Source organism: Zonotrichia albicollis, unplaced genomic scaffold (assembly GCF_047830755.1).
Source record: "Zonotrichia albicollis isolate bZonAlb1 unplaced genomic scaffold, bZonAlb1.hap1 Scaffold_109, whole genome shotgun sequence".
Classification (NCBI taxonomy): domain Eukaryota; kingdom Metazoa; phylum Chordata; class Aves; order Passeriformes; family Passerellidae; genus Zonotrichia; species Zonotrichia albicollis.
The window spans coordinates 18,311-30,608 of NW_027428344.1; the positions used below are offsets into that span (position 1 = coordinate 18,311).

General features: G+C 44.3%; 1 pseudogene; it reads right to left on the reverse strand.

The window, feature by feature from the left end:
• The window catches only part of LOC141727344 (structural maintenance of chromosomes flexible hinge domain-containing protein 1-like), a 28,354-nt pseudogene extending 18,284 nt beyond the window's left edge, over window positions 1-10,070 (reverse strand).
• Window positions 10,071-12,298: the final 2,228 nt, after the last annotated feature.

Genomic DNA, 12,298 nt, shown 5'->3' on the forward strand with positions numbered 1-12,298 from the left:
CTTCACAAACTACTAGGTAGGTACACACACCAAGTTTGGCAATCTGGACTGCAGATTACTGTTCTTCTTGTCCATGCCACAGTTTGACAGGCCATATGCTTTGTAAACTTTGGGGATTACTCAGTTTGAATGCTTCACTTCTATATCAGACTTACTTGTTTTACTTCCTCCCTCCCCCTCTCCTACATTCTTGGTTATCCTAGTCCCTGTCTCTTCCCACTACGCCAGGTAGCAGTGAAGCAGCTGCACAGCTGTGCCAGTATGTGGATCTGATTTCCAGAACGAGAAGCTGCTGGTGATTCCTGAATTAAAGTGAACCTACTGGGCAATTTACTAGTACAGTTGGCAATTTTCATTCAGTTCTAACAGACAGTGTTTGGTCAAATGTTTAATTTCTCAGTAAGATTTGTCCATGTAAGAGATAACATGGTATCTTCTGTTGGTAAGAAGTTCAGGTTTCACTGCTATGTCTTTTTCAGCCCAGCATGGTGCCCTTTTCCAAGTAAGTACTGAAGATGTACACAACTCAATTTGATAAGATTTATGAGACAACCCAGAAACACATTCATGCGATAAATCTGAGTTATTCTATGATAATCCAGACACACAACCATGATGAAGCTTTCGCTGTCACCAAAATCTTCAAGAGTACAATCACTATGCTCAGAAATGCCTCTGCACATTCACAGTGAAAGAATGTTTGGAAGTCAATGTGTTCAAACAACTAAGTGAAAGCTTTTATCTTTTTGTATACAAAAGAAGAGACGTTGGGGAAAAAACAGATACGAACTTCAAATAAATCCACAAGCTAGAAAAGGCAGACGTGAAAAGGCAAGGAACTCTAAACTGTTGGTTACATATTATCACTACATGCAAATGCAAGAGTTAAAATAGTACAAAGATGAACTGTTACATACATAGAGAAGAGAAAAATTACAGCAAAAGCCTAAAAAGTAGAAATTATGTCAACAATCCAAAATTTTAATATTCTGGGAAAACAACCATAGCTGTTGACTGAAAACCAAATGAGTTGCTAAACCACACTTGGAAGCGTGCTGAGCGTACGCTGCCGGGCTTTGATGTCAGAGAGCTGTAGGGGTGACCAGTGTGAGAAGAGACAATCAATTGCCCTGTGACAGCCATAGCCAGTTGCAGATAGCTCTCAAATCCATGCAAATAACCCACTCCTCCCCCAAATTTCCACCAGAAGGGCGCATGGTGCTTCTGCTCCAACTTGTGAGGGAAGACATAGAAGAGACAAAAGAGAAGCAACAGAGGAGATGCATCAGGAGACATTGCCCAGGACAGACCCGCTGAAAGGATGTTCTCCATACCAGAGCAAGGAGGGTCCCAAAGGTGCTGAGGCCCATGGAGGACCCACATCAGGGCACAGAATCTCCTCTCTCTGTCCTCCTACTCCCATGGAACTGAGACCTATGGCAATTCATCATAGCAGGAAAACCAACAGCACGAGCAGCAGAATAAAGTCCTGCACATGCCCTGATGTCTCACACCACCTGTTGCCTAAAGGAATTGGGATTGACCATGAGATGTGCATTGGGAAAACAAGGATAAATTAAACTACGAATGGGAAAAGAATGGTGTATGACAGAAGATGAGTTTGGAAAACGGGAAGGAAATGCATCACTTCTCTAAGTGATTAATTTCCCCCACAATCAATCATCAGAAGTTTGTATTAACAGGCAATAAGTTAAATTAAGAAAAACAAAACCCCCTGAGTTTAGCCTGTTTTGCACACAGCAGGATATCAATCCTTAAACCCATGGAATGATACAGATGCAAAAAAAGCTGCCTGTACAAACAAGAAAAATGCCCTCCTTGTAACTGGAGGATCAGTCTGGAGCATCACCTATGTTTAATGATAAATAAAGTTAATAGTTCTCAATCTGCTGGTAGATGTTTATGACATGAGATTTATATAATGCTAAAGGAGTTTGAGACAATGTCACATGCCAAGAAGCTTTCAGCAGAGCACTTTACAGGTATGACACATGAAAGCATGAACGAACTGTGGTATCTTTAACCTTTAAGTCTGAATCAAGAAGCACGGTTCAGTTTGTGTACCAGCTTCAGTCACAGGTTTTCTTCCTAAATCAAAAAACCCCCAACAAACCTCAAAACAAACCTCAAACCATAGATAACTCCTCAGCAGCTTACACTTCTGTTTCTTTTCTCTTTCACATATGAGCACAAAAGCTCAAAAGTTTTACTGCTACTTGATCTACACACACAGCAAGTCTTACCTGCCTACTGAGCCAATTAAAACACTCAACATGAAGTCAACATAGATTTTGCCTCTGGATTTGCTAACTGCCTTGGAAAAGGTGTTCAAAGAGTAAATATTTAACTTAGTGTGTGCACCACCGCAGCTAGCAGTCACATGAAGAGGCCTGAGGCAGTAGGTGAAGGAGAAATAACCTGCTGTAAGGACAGAGTCATTGCCCTGCTTCCTCCGGTCCTCCTGGTGGTGACTTTTAAAACTGAAGGAACAGAACACTCTCCAACATGACAAAGGTAGAACAGTGAAGCCAAGACTACAGTATCTTCAGAAAAGATGTTTAACCTCTTGGAATCCAAACCTTTCCAACACAAACAGTTGTTCCCTACAATATGCAACTTCTGTACCCTTAAAATTCTGCATCCTCTGACCATAACCAATCCAGGCAGACAGCACATGAGAATAATGAGAATAAATGGCTGCAGGCCTTAGTGATGCAGCCAAAGGATAACAGAGACATAACATCCATGGAGTCACCTTCCACATCCAAGAAGTATTTTTTCTGACTATTAGAACTGTACTGCCAATGCAAACCTCTAAAGTGGAACCTGAACTGTATTAGTTAAACATAAAGAAATTTGATAACGTCATTTTCAATGCTCTCCTTCATAGTTATACACTTAGCTACCCAACATGGCAAAAGGCAATATAGCTTTTAAAGTATTTCAAATTGATCCAGCAGCTGCTTTACAAAAACTCGTCCAGGAATCTGAAAAAATGAAGCTAAGAGCCACACCCAAACACTGAGAAGGCTGTAGCCTTCTCTAATTTTGCACTGATTACCTGAATATCCCATGCTATTTACCAAATTATCATCTGAAAGACATGCATTTATCAGTTAATTAGCCCACTTAATGAACATTTATCAGTCCAAATGGAGAGAAATCTCTTACATCAACAAATCGATGAAATGACAGTACTCATTTACGGGAAACTTTTTCATTCTCAAATCCCAGATTTTCAAGCCAAGAACTGTCTTTTGTATCATCTCTCTCAACTATTCATACAACTATGTAATATTAAGGCAATTAATAGAAGTAGCAGATATGAAAACTAAAATATAAAAAGATTAAGTGGAGACCTTGTCAGAAGTAAAAGAGAACTGTACATGCCTCATAAAAATGCTAATCAAATAAACTTTTCCAATCCACTGTCAGGACAGTTCTCAACACAATGACAACTTGCTGAGGATGTCTTAGTGAGGACCTGGGACTAAGCACTCATGGTAGCAGGGCAGGATGATAACAGTCATCTCTAATCATAATCTCAATAAGCTTCCCTAATGGCACAACACAAACTTTTATATAATATATTTGGACACTAACTAAGAGGAATCCAAAAGTCTCTAGAAAAGCAGCTAAAATTAAAAATAAAGGTAGAAATTATTTCTAAACATTTCTTAGAGCTAAAATCAAAAAATTATATATTACAGAAATACACAGGAGCCTGTGTATTCTGGTCAAATGGTTTTTAGAGACTATCTGCAGACAAAAACCTGCGATGAACACTAACACTCTAAAAATATTTTCCAACCATCCTTTATTGACAGCACCATCTCCATCTAAAGAACAAATTACAGAGGATAACATTTGCAGAACTTCAAAGTCCTTGTCCTCTGTCATACTTAAAAGCTTCACTACTTTCAGAAGTTCAGTTGATACACCTCTAAATATTTACGAAAAGTAATCAATAGAAGATGTTAAGAAGTTAAGAACTAAGAGTTTAACAGAAACACCTAGAACATTGCTATGTATCACAAGATCCAGTAATAGAATAGGTTTTTGAGATGCCTTAAAGTTTTATCACAATTTTGATGGAAAAAGAGAAAAAAAGAAAAGAGGCAAATGGTATGACACAACATCTCTACAGAAGTCACAAGTGTATTTGTCCAGAATAATGCATTAACTCAGACATCTTTTCAAGATTTGCAACTTTTAGCAAGCAGAAAGAAGCTTGGGACCCCAGAATTTCTACAAAGAGCATGTTACTAGACTTAGTCTGAGTCTAGACAGTAACTTCCACAAGATCTTCACAAACTACCACATCTAAAATCACAATCACAAATACTCAGTGCAGCTATCAGCCAAAACTTGAACATTAACTTCATGCCAGCTTCTCCTACCAAAATAGTTTGTATGGCACCACTTGTTAAAGGAACAAGAATTCACAAACCACTCTTCAAAACCAAAAAATATTTCGTCACATCTAACAACTGCACCTGGATAACTAATCCTAAAGACTGCAGGTACTCTTCATCTGACTGTGTTGCCAACACTTGAATTTGACCAGGAACCTACAAGCCACTCAGCTTTCCAAATCAACTGATGCACATAAGGCTGTACCCAAATGCACAAAGGTAGGCAAACTGCATCCTTCTTCCCATCAAAACATCAATAACAATTTCAGTGATGCCTGAAATACAGTGTGACAGTGTTGGAAAAAAAATTACAGCATTGCTGCATCTTACAGTATTTCTAGCAGTGTCTTTAAAAATCAAAGAGAAACTTGCTTTGTGTATGCCTAGCATGTTTAAAATACATATATTCTTAGTTTCTGGTTACACAGAATTGCTAAAATTGCTAAACAAACATAGGGCTTAAAATACAAAAATACAATTATTGCAAGATGGACTGATTTTATCATTAATGGACATATCTCTATTAAACATTTATCAGAATGATGCTTTGGTGATACAAACTTGCAGAAGTTCCTAATATTTATTCTTTGATTGCAAATAATTTGATTATACTTTATTTATTGCGCATTGTAAGCAAATATTCACCAAAATTTTCACTTATTTCTTGTCTTGATTTGATATTACACTTATGCTTATTTTCCATGCACCATCTTAATAAATATCCTTTTCTGCTTCTTGGCTCACTGAGACATTGGAATTTATTTGGGTGGATTGGCAAAATCTATTTAAATATCTATTTAAATAGTAAGCAGGTTAGGATACAATGGGAATCTCGACAAAAGACTAAAAGCAAAAAACATTGGTTTATTGTGATATTTGTTGAGTATTTAATTACAGATATTTACTTTTTACATAGATTACAGATCTATGCTTTCTTTCTTTTACACAAGGAGATCACAACAATGAAGAGAAGCTTCAGAAGAACTAAGGAAGCATTCACCAATGACTTTGGATCCTATACAAATAGTTACCCTAATCTTAGTACCATTAACTGTCTTCAGACTGGTAGTTCACCTCAAATCCTCTTAAAAATCCCTCCATACGTAGCTAAACGTCTGTGCAGTTTTCAGCACAGACACCTTTCTGCTATCAAAGGAGCATGGCCTCTCTAAGTGACTGAAGGATTTCTGCCATCTCAGCAACAAACTGAAGTGTTCCAGTTCCACTGTGCACCTGGATAAGGTGAGCAAGGAATCTCAGATTAGCTGCCAACGGTTTAGCTACATTTTGCTTACTGCTACTAAGTATTTTTGAATTATACTCTAAAGATCAGGACAAGCAGTAGGGTACAGACCTAACAGAAGACAACAATAAGGAGCACAAGAAACTGTACTGCCAAGAAGAAGCAACACACAGCACTGAACCCCCTTATTCACCTTAAAGACTCCTATACATTCAGATCTACCCAGAAGAATCCTCTTGTGCCACAGGAAGATGTTCACAACATACACAGTTCCAAGACCTTAATATTTCTGGCATCCTTGTCATCCATGACCACATGGGAGTGCCTTTGCTGCTGCACTCACATCATTCAGCTGCATGACAAATTGCCAAAGTCCATTGAAAGCTGAGCCTGTACTGAGGCTGAGCCACCAGACAGGAGACCTGTGGAAACAACATTGCTGCATACTTGGTATCTGCCCAATCAAGCAGTCTGACAGTGCCTAACAGCTTGAATTGTCTAAAAGTGACTACAACATTCCACTTCAACTTAGTATGAACTAACTCAAAATCCGCTTAACAAAAGAATCATTCTTCCTGAGCTTTCATTACTTCCCTGCTCTTTTCAGCACCACGAACCTAGGAAAGTCTGTCCCAAGCCAGTGAACCCATTCATCACTTTCTCCTAAAAGTAATTAGTTGCAACTTTCAAGATGCCAGAAATGGAGAACTTTGGAGTGCAACACTCAGAGAAACACAATTTACAAAGCTCTTGGAGAACTGAGAAGCTAAAATGTTCTTCCAGAAGTCCTAGAACTTGTATATTGTTGGTGTGGGAGACATGAGGTAGCAAACATCCCAACCCTCTGCCTGCCCAGTTTTCACTGTACCAACATTTAGAGGTCATGCCAATCCACCTGTCTCAGCCCTTTTTTAGAGTCAGATGCCCCACATATCAGATGATGACGGTTGCAAAGTGCAAAGAGTCATTACACTGAAAGTAGCAGTGACAGAGGCATCTCTGACCACACTCACCGATGGCAAATGTTATAGGTAAAAGTTAAGTTACGTTAAATTAGGGTATAGTTCAATTATATTGTATTAATTATGTTATATTAATTGTATTATGTTAAGGGGAGGGCTGATTAGAATGTTCTAGGACAAGGCTCCAGGGTTTGGTGGAAGGGCGGTCTGGCGGGGTAAGGCGAGGTTGAAGACGGATTGGATGGAAGATCTGACCAATCATTTGAAGCCCTGCAGAAACGATTGGTCCAGAATGAACGGCGTTAAAGACCAATGAGAAGCCTGGAAATGGACCAATCACCATGCGGATCCAAAACGGACCACTCCTGGACTCAAAGGGGGCTATAAATGGGGGATGTTCGGTTGGGTCGGGGTTCTTTTTTTGGAGACTTGTTTTGTGGGGAGAACCCAGTGCACTTGGGGTTAGCGCACTGTTCTGGTTTTGGCTCGCTGTGTGGGTGCCTGGGCTTATCCTGGGTACTCTGTTCCTTGCAGCTGTTTTAATAAACGAGAACCTCTTTCTCCAGAGAAAGTTTGGCCTCGTTCCTATTCATAACAGTAAACACATTATTGGAGAAGGTCTTTCTCTAAGAGAATAATCAGCTGAGGTTCTTGCTGCATAAGTTTGTAAGAGCACAGACTGTTACCCTTAATACGCAAAACAGCCACCAGGACTGGTGACAAGGCTTGTAATATTAAACATAGTAAAAAAACTATACTTGAAAATTGTACTTTCACAGGCAGCACATTCAAACTCAGCAAGGTCTGCTTTGCAGCATCAGGCTTCTCACACGCTTGGCTGCCCATGCAAGAAGTCTGCCTAACAGCATTAAGGTACCAACTTCAAAACATCAAAACATTTCTCTGGTAAAAAAATCCCCAAAGCTGTTTGTACCCAAGATGTGTCACAGCTGGTGATGATGGCTTAGTTCTTAATAAAACTGCGAATATGCCAAAAGCTCTGTGAACTGAACACCATGTGGACGTATGGAAACATTAAGTCACTGCAGTGTGCAGTATATGTAAAAAAGCCCAGAAAAGACAGACTCCGTTCTATAACAAATTGTAAATTAGTGGTAAACTCAGCTCGTCGATAAAATACAAAATTAAAAGAGGGGTGGGTTCATCAGGTACATATTCGCCTCAACTACTGAAAATACTTAGTATTCTTGAGCCCATCTGCTAGGCGTAGTTGTATCTATTAAGACAATTCTAGAAGAAAATTATGTAACACTCATGAATTACTCACAGGAGATACAAACCCTTGGAAGGTCATGAACCCACCCCAAAGTCTAGCTTTCCAGAATGTTACACTGTAGTGCATTCATGTCTTTATCGGGCACGGATCAGACAAAGCAAAACACTCCACAGCCCCTTTATTTATGAGTACAGAATCAAAAAGGCTGGAAAAGACTTCCCAGTCTTCCAAGACTTCATACTCTCTAAACCATATCATATCACAAAGTGCCACCTCCACTCCTTTTGTGGACACTTCTAGGGAAGATGCCTCTGCCATGGCGATGCCATTTTGGACACAGAACTCTGCAATCACAAATGACAGCTGTCTCTGCTGACACTGGAAACTCAAAGCTTCCATCACAGTAGGAAGCCATTACAAGAAACACTGTCTAGACATAGAACAATTTATACACTACTTATTTAGTTATTTTTTCCTCAATAAATATTTTGCCTGTATCTTCTATATAATTATCATCACATATAATTATATTAATTATATATTTAATCATGATATAGTTATATTACATAGAAAAGTGATACTTGGTAGTATTTATACTGCTCATAAATAATCGATACATTTTTATAAAATTTAGAAATAATTATATTTATTAAAATGTAAACCGGATATTTATTATAATCCAATCTATATGTAAAAAATAGAATTTACATGCTAGAAAACGAAGTGCAAATTATACTGGATAAAGAAACTAAAATTAAATTTTTTATCAGACTAAATTAGTACAGAAATTCAGAGCTGATTTTCCTGCGCATTTCACATGGTGAAACATGCAGGCAGCTAAGAGGTTTATGGCATTCACCACTCGCTCAGAAAACGAAACCATGACAGAAACGGGCGATGCCTACTGGCAGCGCCAGCAAACTACTGGGAACAGCCCGTACGCGGAAAACAATCTCCACCTTCCCGAGCTGTGAAGACGGAGTAAGTTTCGTTTCGCGTTACGACAGAGAAAAAGAACCGAAAGGACACGCGACAGAGCAAAGGCGCCGCCAGACACGGTATTTAAATGGCAGCCACGGCTGCAGACGGGAAACGGCGCTCATCGCCGATACTTTGGACAACAGAAACAGAGCCACAGAACCATCTCGGTTGGAAGCGACCTGCGAGACCCCCGAGCCGGCGCTGTGACCGGGCACCAAGCACCGCGTCAGCTACAAACGCCCTCCGGAGCGCGGCACCGCGCCCGCCGCCGCCGCTCCCCGCGCGGGGGCGCTGGGGGGGCCGCCCGCTGCCTTCCCGCCCGCCGCCAGGGGCTGCTCCCGCCGCCGCCCCGCACCGGCCTCTCGGGCTGCGGGAGAAAGGCGACGGCGACGGGGCGGCCGCGGGCTCTCCGCCATGGCCGCCCACCTATCCCGGCAACAAAGCTGGCGGGCAGGCGGCGGGCGCGGCGGCCCCCGAGTAGGCTGTGACACCCCCGCCCCGCCCCAGCCGCCCCCCAGCCCCAGCGCCTCAGGGACGGACGCTCACTCGTGAAACAACGCCACCGACGCGCCCGCCCTGCCGCGTACCTGGCAGACGGCGCTGCGGAAAGCGCGGTAGTTGTCCTTGCCGTAGCTGAGCACTTTCTCGTCCGGGTCCGCCTGCTCCCGGCGCCGGTCGAAGAGGAACACGGTGCGGTCCCCGTTGCCGCGAGGGGTCAGCAGCGCCGGCCTGCGAGATGCGCGGCTGCCTCCCGCCGCTGCTGCCATGTTGGGGAGCTGAGAAGACTGAAACCGTCCTGCAACGATGGCGGCAGCGACGGCTACTACTGCCGGGCCCGCCAGCGCCCCCGCTCGGCAAAATATGTCCCGGCAGGGGAAGGAGGAGGCGGAGCCGGCCCGGAAGCCGGGGAAGGAGGCGCCGTGGAGGCCCGGAAGGAGAGGGTGGGAGTTAGGGAAGGAGAGGGATGGTGGTGGCTGCGCTGCCGGCCGTGCGGAGTGGTGCGAGGGGGCGCGGGGCAGGCGGGTGGGAAAAGCCTGGCGACAAAAGCGCCACTTCGGCGGTGTGATATCGGAATGAGTTAGCGCCCTCCGCGTCGTTCCACTTCCGCCGCCGGGTGGAGCAGCAGCGGGATCGGGATCGTCATCGTCATCGGGATCTTCATCTTCGCCGTAGAAAGCGCAGGCGGGGAGGGCCATGGTAGCGCGTACTGCGCCCGCGTTCGCCGCCCGGCGGCCGTTGCGCGCGTCGCGAGCGGGACCGGCGGGCGCGCTCCCGTCACCGGGCAGCGGCCAGGGAGGGACCAGAGGTGTGAAGTCCCGCTTCGTCTGCCGTAAAATGAAGCGGCCAGTCTGGATCCCAACGGTGTTGTTTTACATAATCACAGAATCTCAGAACGGTCAAGTTGGAAGGGACCAGAGTGGGTCACCTGGTCAAATCTGTGCTTAAAGAGAGTCATCCCAGAGCAAAGAATTGTGCCCAGATGGTTCTTGAGTGTCTCCAGTGGGGGAGACTCCACAACCTCTCTGGACAATCTGTTCCAGTGTGCAGTCACCTGCACAGTAAAGCTCTTCCTCTTGTTCCGGTGGAGCTTCCTGTGCATCAGTTTCTGCCAGTTGCCTTATGTGCTACTGCTTAGAACGACGGACGAGAGCCTGGCTCCATCCTCTTGGCACCACTCTTTAGATATGTGCACATATTGGTGGGGTTGTTTCTTACTTGTCTCTTCCTGAGGCTAAACAGGCCCAAATCTGTCCTTGTAAGAGAAGTGCTCCAGTCCCTCAATTGTCTTTGTTACCTTCCGCTATATTCACTGCAGGAGATCCATGTATTCTACTGAGGAGCCCAGAACTGGACATGGAACACCAATTGTGGCCCCATTGGGGTTGAATAGAGGAGTAGGATCACCTTCCTTGACCTGTTAGTGATGCTATCTTCCTAGTGTATCCCAGGATCCCTTTCTTGGCCACAAGGGGACTGCTGGCTCATGGACAGCTTGTTGTCCACCAGGATCACCAGGTCCTTCTTTGCAGAGCTGCTTTGCAGCAGGTCGACCCCCAGTTTGTGCTGGTACAGGGTGTTATCCTTCCCATGCCAGAACCTGTGTGTACCTTGGTTAAACTTCAGAAGGTTCTTTGTCCATTTCTCCACCCTGTTGAGGTCCTTCTGAAGCATGGCACAGCCCTCTGGGGTATCAGCCACTCCTCCTAGCTTTGTGTTACTAATTTGCTGAGGAGGCCTCTGTCCCTTCATCCAAGTCATTGATGGACAAATTAAACAGTACTGGACCCAATATTGAGTTTTGGGGGACAACACTAATGACAGGCCTCCAAATATACCCTGTGCCACTGATCATGACCTTCTGGGATCTGCCAGTCACCTAGTTTTCAATCTACCCCACTGTCCACTCATCCAACCCTCACAAAAGTGTAGCTGCTTCTGTTCCAAGGAGTCTTGATTTTGAGGAAAGGATTGTGATGGCATGTAGTGGAGGTTTGTAAATCAGTAGAGGTGACAAGTGAGTAACAAAAAATCTTGACTTTTGAACACTTCTAAGGTATTCGGATGTCCAACCTCAACCTCTCCTGGCACAGCTTGAATCTATATCCTCTTGTCCTGCCGTTTGTGTTTTGGGAGAAGAGACTGGCCACCACATGGCTACAGCCTCCCTTCAGGTGGTTGTAGAGAGAGATAAGGCCTCCCCTGAGCCTCCTGTATTCCAGGCTAAACAACCCCAGCACCCTCAGCTTTTTCTCATAAGACTTGTGTGTCACATCCTTCACCAGCTCCATTGCCCTTCTCTGGACACACTCCAGCCCCTCAATGTCCTTGTGTAGTGAGGGGCCCAAACAGAACACAGGATTTGAGGTGTGGCCTCACCAGTGCCCAGTACAGGGTAGACTGTCCTGCTGGCCACGCTGTTGCTGATCCAGGCCAGGATGCCACTGGCCTTCTTGGCGACCTGGGCACACCCTGGCTCATGTTCAGCTGCTGCCAACCAGCACCCCCAGGTCCTTTTCCACTGGGCAGCTTTCCAGTGACTCTTCCCCAAGCCTCTAGCACTGCCCGGGTTGTTGTGACACAAGGGCAGGATCCAGCACTGGGCCTTGTTGAACCTCAGACCATTGACCTGAGCCCATTGATCCAGCCTGTTCAGATCTCTCTGCAGAGTCTTCTTGCCCTCCAGCAGATCAACAGTTCTGCACATCTTGGTGCAAAGTGACTAAGGGTTCACTTGATCCCCTGGTTTGTCAGTGAAGATACTGAACAGGACAGGCCCCAGCACCGAGCCCTGCAGAGCACCGCTTGTGACTGGCCATCATCTGGACGTAACTCCACCATTCTCTGGGCCCAGTTAGACTACAAGAAAGCAAATTGCATAGTGGAACTGAGCAGTGTGGAATTTTGTGAGAATGAAGAGCATTTGTGCTGAGCAGTTAGG